Here is a 12,359-nt window from a genome sequence, read left to right as displayed (position 1 = left end):
ATTCCCTTCTCATTACGATTCTTCCTTATTGCTGCAATCTTTCTCCTCTTCGATGTAGAAATTGCCCTTCTACTCCCAATAACAATTACTATTAACAACACTAATACATTATCCTGATCTCTCGTCAGACTAACATTCTTGGTAATTCTTCTAATAGGCCTTTATCATGAATGAAATCAAGGATCCCTAACATGAGCCAACTAAATGGAATGGGATAATAGTTAAATATAATATTTGGTTTGCAACCAAAAGGTGTTGCTGTCAACTTATCTCATAAGTAGGAAGCAAACAATTGCACTCAGTTTCGACCTGAGCCTTTGGCCTCTTGGCCCCTGCTTGTTAGTTGAAGCCAAAAAGAGGCATTTCACTGTTAATGATACTATTGGGATTCTACACCCCAACTAAGGAGATGTGAATAATCAAGAAGAAGCTGCTAACTTTTATCTTTTGCGGATTGTACCGTTAACATCTCTTAATATAAAATAATATAACCCCCTTAGTATAAATATTGCATTACCTTTTCAGGGTAAAAAAGAGAGTGCTCTTCTCAGGGAGTATATTTAGAGAACATAATTTCTTCTTAGTATCTTCAATACTATGCTGTCAATATAAGCTACCTAAATACACAAATATAAAGAAGCAGAGGAAAATTGTAAAGATTAAAAAAATTAATAAATACATTTTAAATAAATTATCTTGTGAATGTTGAATTAACATTGAACCGTCCTTAAAACTAGCATACATGCCTTGAGCGCCAAGACATTCTCTCCACCCTTGATCAATATTATTATAATATGCGCCCCCTACATATAAAGGTAATTTAATAATATAATTTGTTGATAAGGTAAAAATCATATGCTTCCTATTATTGTAGAGCTAAAATAAAATTTCATACACACTAAAGACTGCCCAATAGAATAACTTGATAATAAAATACCAACCCACAAACCTACTACACTTACAAGCAGGGCACCTATTTTTAGGTATAAAAGTAGAACAACACAATTAACAGTAGGAAAAATCAGTCAACTCAATGTTGTGCACCTCATAAAATTGCCATCACTACCAATCCTAATATTCCCTTACATATAACTCAACCTTCGTTATCACTAATAGAATGAATATTAGCACCCCCAAAGCTCTTACCCGATAAATAAAATCTTAAACGTACTGAATAACATACAGTTAAGCCCGTAGAAAAAAATAATAAGAAAAAGCTGACTACATTAATTAAAGACAAAGAAGAAATTTCCAAAATTAAGTCCTTAGAATAAAACCCAGCTAAAAATGGTATTCCACATAAAGCCAAGTTAGCTACATTTAAAGAAGATAAAGTGAGCGGCATCTGACTTACAAGTGCTCCTATTCTACGAATATCTTGTGTGTCCCCCACACCATGAATAATTGCTCCTGCACATAAAAAAAGTAATGCCTTAAATAAAGCATGTGTCAATAAATGAAAAAAGCTAATACGGGAAATCCTATAGACAAAATTATTATTATAAGAGCAAGCTGACTTAAAGTAGATAAAGCAATAATCTTCTTTAAATCATATTCGTAATTAGCACCGATGCCAGCTATAAATATTGTCAATCCTGATAATAAAAGCAACACATCTCCCATATAAACACTCAATAAAACGTCTCTAAAACGAATTAACAAATAAACTCCAGCAGTTACAAGTGTAGAAGAGTGAACTAATGCTGATACTGGTGTAGGAGCAGCCATTGCTGCTGGCAGCCACGCAGAAAAAGGAATTTGTGCACTTTTCGTTATTGCTGCCAAAATAATCAAACTAGAAATAATTACTATCTCATTTTTATTTAAAACTCTATGCAAATAAAAGACATAATTTCAACTTCCATAATTCAATATTCAAGCAATAGCTAATAAAATTGCTACGTCTCCAATACGATTAGAAAGGGCAGTCAACATACCTGCGTTATAAGACCGCACATTTTCATAATAAATAACTAAACAATATGATACTAACCCTAATCCATCCCAGCCAAGTAGGATTCTAATTAAATTAGGAGAAACAATCAATAAAACTATTGAAAGAACAAATATTAATACAAGTATAATAAACCGATTAAGATATCGCTCGGATCCTATATACTGTTCACTGTAATAAATTACTATTCTAGAAATATAAAGCACAAATCTTATAAACATAAATGATATTCATTCAAATAGAAGAGTTATAATAATTTTATTTCTATTAAAAGAAATAACTTCTCACTCAATAAATACACTATATATATTGATTAAAAAACTCAAGCCTATTATGAATAAAAGAATACTTATTTTATTTAAAAAGGCAAATCTAGTAACACAAATTGAAGAAAGTCAAACCATGGCTTAAGGGCAATTAAACCTTCTTTAGTTCCACAAACTAAAATTTTATTCTAAACTTTAGTAATAGCAGACTAAGCTATTATGTAATATTTTAACCAAACTTTTAAGTTCAATTAGGCTAGTATATGCGATGACATAATGCATGATGCCAAGTAAACTGTGTTACTGACAAGAGAGGTAGCGAATTCGTTTCTGAAAAACATTAACAGTTTTAGCGAACTGCATTTTTCATCATGTACTTGTAGAGCTGCTGCTTTTGAAAAATTACTTCCCGATCACTGCTTATAGTGAAATAATATTTTCAAATGGTGAATATTATATACCGGTAATTGTCTTCTACGTGAGCCTCTCGAGTGCACTCTAGGCGATCTTGCGTTCGTTGATCTCAACAAGCAATAGGAGGACCTTGAACAACTTGCTCAGTTGGTTTTCTGTATGCTCAAAAAACTCTTAATTTTAAGGATATGATTTACAATACTCGGATCATAACTAAGGGATGGGGCATGAATACAATGGCCCTAGTCACTTGAAAAAATGAACACTACTAAACACTACTTAAATCGTATATTGTTTAAGAAAGATATGCAAATACTTTATAGAGATTTAACATTGGTGTCAACCGGCTCGGCCCGAGCCCTGTACAGCTTAAACTCCGGCTCGGTTCAATTGAGTCCAAGCTAGAACAGGGTCGGTTGAGATGAGCTACCTGCTCGGTTCGGTTCGGCTAAGCTAGGTTGAGGTGACTCATTGGCTCGAGCCTGTTCGGTTGGGGTGAGCCATCAGCTCAGTTCGCCTCACCACAGGTAAGCCATTGATATATGATTATATGATTAGCCCTCAGTTTGGTTGCTTTGTGATGACCAGTTTTACTAAGTTGGTAGCGAACACATAACTGACTATACCAAAAATAATTTCCAATTAACCAAGGGAAGATATTAAAAGAACCTAAAATATTTCTTTATTTGTCTCATCGATCAGATCACCGGTCTCCGACCCAAAATAAGGCTGCTTCGGAGTTTAGAATATAATGGGTTCCATAGCAAGTTTTTTCATTATTCAATCGGAAAAATATTATTAATGATAGACCAGAACCTAGTGAATCCGACACATCTCTGTATGTAAGCCCTAGTGAGCAGCTAGGACGCTAATTAAATGCATTTTTGATATTCTCGAGTCTTAAAAGACAGGAGACTTTCTTGAAATAATATATCCGTAAGAACACAACTCTTTGGATTAAACAGTTTCTATCAAGTTAACGATCAAGAAAAGGTGAGAGCGTTATGGGTGTAAAGTACATTTCTTCAACAGGAACCACTCTCAAATAGTATTGTAGTTGCTTATAAACGGGAAGTATAGCAATTGCTTGCTTATCATTGATAATCATTTTTAAATTTGGTATCACAAAAATTTTCAATCCCAACGGCCCACCTAAAACAAAACGCTGTACGTTCCCAAAGCTATATGACTGTGATAACCTCGTCTTATTAAAGGGAGAAGTAAATCCACCGTTTTTTAAATGGTACGCCATGTATAATGTGAGTTAAGTAGCTACAAAAGCACTACTGCTTCGTTTTTAAGACCTAGGTACACAACACAAGATACTGCGGCCTCCGATTCATTGTTGAATTTCTTTACTAGCTTTAACCCAATAGAAATTAAGGAATACATGGCGACGTCCACTGCTGATTTCTAAATTTCACAGCATTTTTAGATAGACATAAGCCGCAATAAGCCCTTTAGCCTTACTGGACACCTTGAAATAGAACCTTGGAATTTATAGGCACGCCTTTGCACCTTAAACAACTAACTAAAAATCGAAAATGTCCGTCTCTCTTCTAAATTATAACTTTAATCAGCGTTTCACTTAGAGATCGATTTAATCTTTTATTATTATTATTTTTCATACATTGTAGAATACTATTACAAAGAAGTCACGTGACATCTCTGCTAATGTTGTCATTTTAAGTTGATTTCTGATGGTGCAGATGCATATTACAAAAAGCTTGACTAGCTCGGAGATGGCCCTATCGCAAGTGACCCATCAACTTGTCCATCATATAACGCGCTTTCTCTTTACTATACCATATGAGCTCACCGTGATATTCCGTCTTTCTCAGCTAAAGACTTATTGTTCCGCACGTCACTCGTTTTAAACTCGAATATTTCGAATTTGCAAGTCCTAAGGACAATATGTGCTAAAGTACTTTTCCTATTTGAACCCACCATATCTCGTCGGTTGTACTGCATGGAAACTGATTCCACTCGTTCTAATGCAAGTATCATGCCGGACCTCGATTTCTAATGATATTATCTTTTTATCTAAATGCACCCTTATATCTACAATTATTATTACCATTATTAGTGCAGAAAGCCACATTCGGCAGCCTTGTAGATAAATCTTATTTCTCCTTCCATATAAATGTTATTATTCAACAGTTATTAGTCTATTACAGCGTGTGAAGTTGGAATTGAAAAATCCAAATCTCACTACGTTTCTTATCAAATACTACTATGTCTGGTTGGTTGTATTGCATGCTAACTTCCTGCATTCGTGTTCAGAAGAGTACAACACGTATCTCGACGTCTCCTCTTAGTAAAATATCTTAATTTTTTTGTACTTTATAATACAATGTTCCGTGAAAACAGTCTGAAGTATAGATCTAAGCACATATCTGTGTGTTTCATCTTTCTTCTTGCCATTGTTAACGGCTCTTAGCTGGACTGTGCAAGGAATGTACTCTAGGCAGTTGCACCGATCTTCTCTGCAGAATTCTACAGACGATTTGGTGCCTCTATTTTTGTAAAGGAATTTTCTTGGTGATCTAGTATGGCTCTGCTCAACGGCCATGGTTGTGCTCACATACATATCAGGCCAAATAACAGTCGGTTGAGTGTTAGAGATGAGTACACTTCGTAAGCCTCAAATGCTGGCGATTAGTCGCGTACATTTGGTGGAGTAGTTTTCTCCTCTTGAGAAGATACTTTTGAGTCAGTAGACAGGACACGCAAGCACTATTATCATCAGCGAAATGAGGTAGTGTTGAATTTAATATATAAGATTACAGAAATTTTCCTGTTGATCATTCCGTCTCACATATGAAAGGTGTCAAAAAGCTAATACAGTTGGTGTACTAATCTGCTACAGAGGGGAAGCTTACCAGAACTTTACTCACCAGTGAGAAAACGTTTAGATGATCGAGAAATTCAAATCCTCCAATAAGCTTAATAAGAGTTTGCGATAAGCAGACTGTAGTGCAAGATGAACCGTGAGAGTCAGAAAGACTTTAAGGTTCTATAGCCTGAAGATTAGTGTGATAGATACGTAGCGTTATCAACATAGCATCTTGATGAAGTGAGTCAAGGTTGCAATAACCTGCATGTGGATCCATTACAAGATTAGGACCATAAGTGTAATATAATTTTTACGGAAACTTGTTAAGCTTCATGGCCTTCTGACTGAAAAGCAGCTAGGTACAGTCGCAATGGAACAAGGTTCTGAGCAGTAAACATTGATTGGACTTATGTTGTATAAAACCTAAGGCAATAAGTTGAAACCAACAGGGATTGACGTGTAGTAGAGATTTCATTCTTACACCCCCTCTTGGATAAAAATGTACAGCGGTGGACACTACTAAATGGTACACCTTAGCCGTAAATCTCCATATGGCTGTACCATTTAGAAGTGTCCACCGCTGTACATGGAGTCTTTGCATGTACCGCATATCGAAACATCGTTCTTTTTCAAGAGAGTTAAACTTTGCTTCTTTTAAGGAGATTCTAAAACTAAACGGTAGTTACGCAATTGTTACTATCCTTGCAGATGGCAGAATTCATTTGCTGTAGAACATCTTAACATATAAACAATCAAACAATAAACAATTGTTATAAACGTACAATCGAATTGTACTGTAGTACGCGAATGTGATGACTTAATGAATTGGTTTTTGCTTGTTATCTTCTGTCTGTCCTGCTACAGTTTCGTTTTCTCTTCAAGTACCAAAGCTGCTCGTGTTAAAGAATTCCAAAATATGAAAACTAAACAATAGACCATCTTCATGTTTTATATCTTGTTTTTATACCTTCTTTTAAAGTTACAACAAGATCGTCTTCATGTCCATTTTCTTAGGTCTATGAGGCAGGGACGTTATTTCAAAATAATAATTATAACTGATTCGATCAAGAATTAAGCAATTGTCAATGCTTTTCAACAGCTTTGTTCGTCATCATCTATATAAGATTGTCTTCCGATCTGCCGTTTGTACATGAAGTAACTTGGCAAAATGGAGAAAACCTTCAATACTTTATATCTGCCCTTTTATACTAACATGTGGCTCGTTCACATTCTTATCTTGCAGTAACTTGTTATGTACAGGTTAGTAACATTAGTCGGCTGGAGCTAATGGTAGCTGTGTGGGTCCTGGAATTCGCCTATCCTCTTTCACACACCAACCTCAATCGATTGGGTTCATGATTAAGGCATTTAGCTCCTGGAGTTTGAGGGACTTCCGAATTGAATGATGAACAACTGCCGTGTTAGTAAAGGGAAAAGTGGCCATATTGAAGCTTTGTAACTATTCCCTTGTTATACCTGATATGTCTTATACGAGGGAGGACATGTTGCCTTCTCCACTCAGGCGAATAAGAAATGTGTAATCTTTACCATTTTGTCAGGATTGAGTTTTGGTTGAAATAAATACTCTAACTAACTTTCACAATTCTTCTTCTGTTTGAAGGATCTTGAAGGCTGCCACTATTCACTTCTGTGTATTGCTGAGGACGTGTCACACCCTGTTGAATCATGAAAAAAAGTGAAAGCGTATCTTTTAAAGACGCTAAAGTTTCTTTAAATTTAATAATTTCGAAGCATTTCCTCTCAGTTCTGCTTGTATGTGGCTTTAAAAGAATCATCAACTGCTCATGAAGTCTTCTCCTAAGATTCTTAGAAGATCCGAATAAGACTCATTAACAGCTACAGATTTCCCGTTTGTAGTTTTTTCCATTATTCTTGCCCATATACAGCTACCTTTACTACTTCGAAAACTGCTTGCATCACTTGAAGCCCTCTAGTATTAATCTGCAAGTTTCTCAAGAACTGTGATTGAATTTTCGTGGCTTCAATAGCAGATTTAAATTCGATCGTTCCAGATATTTCCCGAATGCTCTTTCTTGTATTTCGGCACTTTCCGTGTCTAATTGTAATTTAAATCCATAATGTATAAGTTGAAAATAGCGCTTAACATAATTTATAAACGTTCTTAAGGCAAATTTGACTTGCCATTTTTAGTCCACGCCATTGCGTGCAGAAGGATTCTTCCTTCTACGTGTGGGTTTTAAAAAACTACGCAACAGAGACTCTGCAATATTCACCGCATTCGAATTTATGTTCTTGCGCATTAAATTATTTTCACACAAGGAAGGTGGCATTAACTCAGCGTGTCGCTCAGATGATTATCTGTTTCCTTCAAATGTACTGTAGAACTTCTTTTACCCTAACAGTATTAGGGAATGAAGGAATAATCTTGATAACATTGTGTCTGACGTTGAGCTAATCCCCCAGAAAATTTCGTGGCCTTCTTTAAGCACTGTTGGATAATCATATGAGTTGGACCTTCGTTTAAGAAAGCCTCTTTTTCTACGGAAGACAATGTGATACAGATGATAATGAACAACAGCTGTAGAAAATCAACATCTCATTGACAACAGCTTAATTCTTGATCCAATCAGTTATGATTATTATTTAGTTTTTACGTCACCGCCCTATAGACCTAACAAAATGGACATAAAGATGACCTTGATGTAACTTTAAATGAAGGTATAAAGACAAGGTAGAAAACATGGTGGTTTATTGTTTTTGGAACTCTTTAACACGAGCAGCTTATATGCCGGCTTATGTCTTTTCTCACTTTCCACATCTTGGAGCAGAAGCCCTGAATTTTTTTCCCTTTGTAATAGTGTTCAAGTACTTGGTCATCTTGGTGCCCAAAAATGTACTCGATACTGCTATTAACTTTCGATTAGCCTGAAAGCTAAACTTACGTCTATAAAGAATTTCGAGGCGTCTTATGAACCTTCACTGACTTTATCAAGATAAAGTACTGATAACGCTACGTATCTATCCCCATAATCTTCAGGCTAAAGAACTTTAAAGTCTTTCTGACTCGCACGGTTCATCTTGCACTACAGAGTGCCATATCGCTCACTCTTATTAAGCTTATTGGAGGATTTGAATTTCTCTATCTTCTAAACGTTTTCGAACCGGTGAGTAAAGTTCTGGTAAGCTTCCCCTCTGTAGCAGATTAGTGCAATAACTGTATTAGCTTTTTGACACTTTTCATGTCTGAGACGGAATGACCAACAAGAAGTATTTATGTAATCTTATTTAATAAATTAACACTAGCTCATCTCGCTGACGTGAATAGAGCTTGCGTGTCCTCCTACCGACTGAAAGTTTTCTCAAGAGCCGAAAGTTACTCCCCAAAATGTACATGATTAATCGCCAGCATTTGAGGCTTACGAAGTGTACTCATCTCTAACACTGAACCAGAATGTCATTTGGCCTGGTATGTATGCGAGCACATCCATGGGCGTTGACCAGAGCCTTCCTAGATCACCAAATAAATTCCTTTACAAAAATAGAAAAACCAAATCGTCTGTAGATTTCTGCTTAGTTGTTCGCTGCAAATAGCGGAATCCCATGGGAAGCTGCCTAGAGTACATTCCTTAGTAGAGCCGTTAACATTGGCAAGAAGAAAGTCGTAATACAGAAATATGTGCTTAGATCTATACTTCAGACTGTTTACAGAAAACATAGTAATTCTAAGATACCGAAACGTTCAGAAAACATTTTACTAAGAGGAGATATCGAGATACGTGTTGTTGTCTTATCAAAACGAATGCAAGCAGATAGCATGCACTACAACCAATCAGACATAGTAATATTTTAAAAGAAGCGTAGTGAGATTAGGATTTTTCAATTGCAACTTACATGCTGTAATAATCTAGAGTTTGTTGAAAATTTACTTTCATATGGCTAAAGATTTAAGATTTATTACAAGGCTGCCGGCTGTGGTTTTTGGCAAAAATAATGGTATTACTAATTGTAGATTTCAGGATGCATTTACATAAAAAGATAATAACAGTAGAAGTCGAGATCCGCCATGATACTTGTATTAGAACGATTGGAGTCAGTTTGCATGCAGTACAACCGCCGAGAGCGTGCAGTTTGAAGTGGGAAAAGAACGGCAGCTCATATTGTTCTTAAATTGCAGATTCGAAATATTCGAGTTTAAACCCAGTGACGTGTGGAACAAGAAGTCTTTAGATGAGAAAGAATAAATATCACGGTGAGCTCATAAGGTATACTCAAGATAAAGCGCGTTAAAATGATGGAGAAGGTGATGGGTTACTTGCGATAGGGCGCCTGCAACTCCGAGCTTGTGAAGCTTTTTGTAATATGCTTCCACTACGTCAGAAATCGATTTAAAATGAGAACATTAACAGACAAGTCACTTGACTTCATTCTACAATGTCTGAAAAGAGATATTAATAAGAGATATTAATACTAATCGATCTCTGAGTGATGGGGTGAATCTATAAGTGATGCAAAGAAATAATTTTGAGGATGGAGGGGGATGTTCGATTTTTAATTAGTGGTTTAGAGTGCAACAGGATCGCCAATAATTCGAGGGTTTCATTTCTAAATGTCCGTTAAGGCTAAACGGCTTATGCTGTGAAATTTAGAAGTCAGCAGTGGACATCGACATTTATTCCTTAATTCCTATTGGCTTACAGCTAGTATAAAGATTCAACAGTGAATCCGAAGCCGTAGGATCTTGTGTTGTGTACCTAGGTCTTAAAAACTAAACACTAGTGCTTTTAGAGCTGCTTAACTCACGTTATACAATGGCGTACCATTTAAAAAACCGTGGATTCACTTTTCCTTTAATATGACGAGGGTATCACAGACGTTCAGCTTTGGGAACGAACAGCGGTTTGTTTTAGGTCGGCCAATGGGATTGAAAAAAGTTGTGATATCAAATGTTAAAATATAAGTATTAATTAATCAATGATAATCAAGCAATTGCTATACTTTCCGTTTATATGCAACTACAATACTACTTGAAAGTGCTTCCTGCTGAAGAAATCTACTTAACACCCATAACGCTCTCACCATGTTCTTGTTCGTTAGCCTGATAGAAACTGTTGAATCCAAAGAATTGAGTTCTTACGGATATATAATTTAAAGAAAGTCTCCCGTGTGTTAAAACTCGAGGCTATTAAATATACATTTAATTAGCGACCTTGCTGCTCACTAAGGCTTACATGCAGAGTTGTGTTGGATTCACTAGGTTCTCGTCCTTCATTAATAATATTTACCCGATTGTATCCAGAAAAACTTGCTATGGAACGCATTATATTCTAACCTCCAAAGGAGCCTTACTTTGGGACTCAGACCGGTGATCAGATCCATGAGCCAAATAAAGAATCGATTTTAAAACCTTTTCAGATATTCTTTTACACGGTTAGGTGGAAAATATTTACGGTATAGTCAGTCCTGTGTTCGCTACCAACAGTGGTCATCACAAACCAACCAAACTGTGGGCTAATCAAATAAGCTTTTAGTATAAGCTCACTGTATGCTTTGATTAGTAACTAAGAGCCACACATTTCGTAAAGCAGATAGAGTCATTAATTTCAGAAGTCTTTTGATGAAAATTCTCCATATTTAAGTTCTTGAATGATATCACGGTAGCATTGTCTTGATAAGAATATCGTATCACATTTCGTCATTCTGACAACATCTTTTCCTGTAAGACATTTAATGAAGTCTTCACTCGCGTCTCGATTTCCTTTTCTCGAACATCCTTTATATAGCTATTCATCTTGTGAAAGCTTCGCCACATCAATTGTGTAATGGTGAGATACACACTTCTCCTTTTGATATAAGCAGTATAGTCCCTCTGCATTTTTTCAACATTTCAACATCAAGTACTAATTCTATATATTCTACACTTCTGCATACAGTAAATAACTGCAAGAAAAGGTGTTCAAATCTTACCTCAGCTGAAGGAATTAATGAACGCTCCAACGTTCTACCACCTTTAGAAGGGTATCGTGTTAAGTAATTTCTAAGCACCATTTGATACATTGCGTTAGGAAATGGTATAGAAGAACTTTTTGTTATCCTGTACACTTTTACAACATTAGTGAAAATGCTGAATGGCCATGCCAACTCAAGATCATTGAGAACTCACTTCTAGACTTTGCTCGGGGACCTCTACGTGTGGTTATGAAGACATTTACAACTGTCGGAGAAGATGACAAAATCTAGGATCTGCGATCTTATTCAACAACGTCTGGATGAGGAAATCAATATGCATCATTTACAAGAAAATGAAAATGCATGACAAAAACCATATTAGGAAATCTCAAAATTAAGACGGTAACATTTTAATAACCGCCATGGTCATAATCGTATTGCAATTCATGCAAAGGGACTAGAATGAACAGGGTATTAGAACCTTCATTTGAAGGCAATTAAAATAATGCTTCCGTTTTCTCACGCAGCTGATCATCTTTTGTATGAAAAATTTGCATATCACTATACTCAACAGGTGGTAGCTTTAGAGACAAATACGGTATCAAAGGATTACAAGAAATTAACAACTCAAGGAACATTCACAATTCGCAGAAAAAGAGGCCTTCTTGAGCGAAGTTCCAAGTGATATGATTATCGAACAGTGCTTAATGAAGGCCACGAAATTTTCTCGGGGATTAATTCAACGTCAGACACAACGTTAGCAAGAAATATCCTTGATTCCCAAATACTCTTACGATAACAGAAGTTCTACAGGACTTTTGAGGGCATTAGTTTATCATCAGAGCGACACGTTGAGCTAATGCCACCTTCCTCATCTCAACGCGCAAGAAATGAAATGAAATCTTTAAGTTTTACGTCCCACGGTTATTCCGGTTAGGCAAAAGGAGACGGTGATTATGAG

At 36.0% G+C, this 12,359-nt stretch overlaps 1 pseudogene; it reads right to left on the bottom strand.

The window, feature by feature from the left end:
- Nucleotides 1-1,093: 1,093 nt before the first annotated feature.
- On the bottom strand, nucleotides 1,094-2,175 carry LOC145669947 (NADH-ubiquinone oxidoreductase chain 5 pseudogene; annotated as a pseudogene).
- Nucleotides 2,176-12,359: the final 10,184 nt, after the last annotated feature.

This window comes from Thermobia domestica, chromosome 14 (assembly GCF_964235325.1).
Source record: "Thermobia domestica chromosome 14, izTheDome1.hap1.1, whole genome shotgun sequence".
Classification (NCBI taxonomy): Eukaryota; Metazoa; Arthropoda; class Insecta; order Zygentoma; family Lepismatidae; genus Thermobia; species Thermobia domestica.
This window is presented reverse-complemented; position numbering and strand designations above follow the sequence as displayed.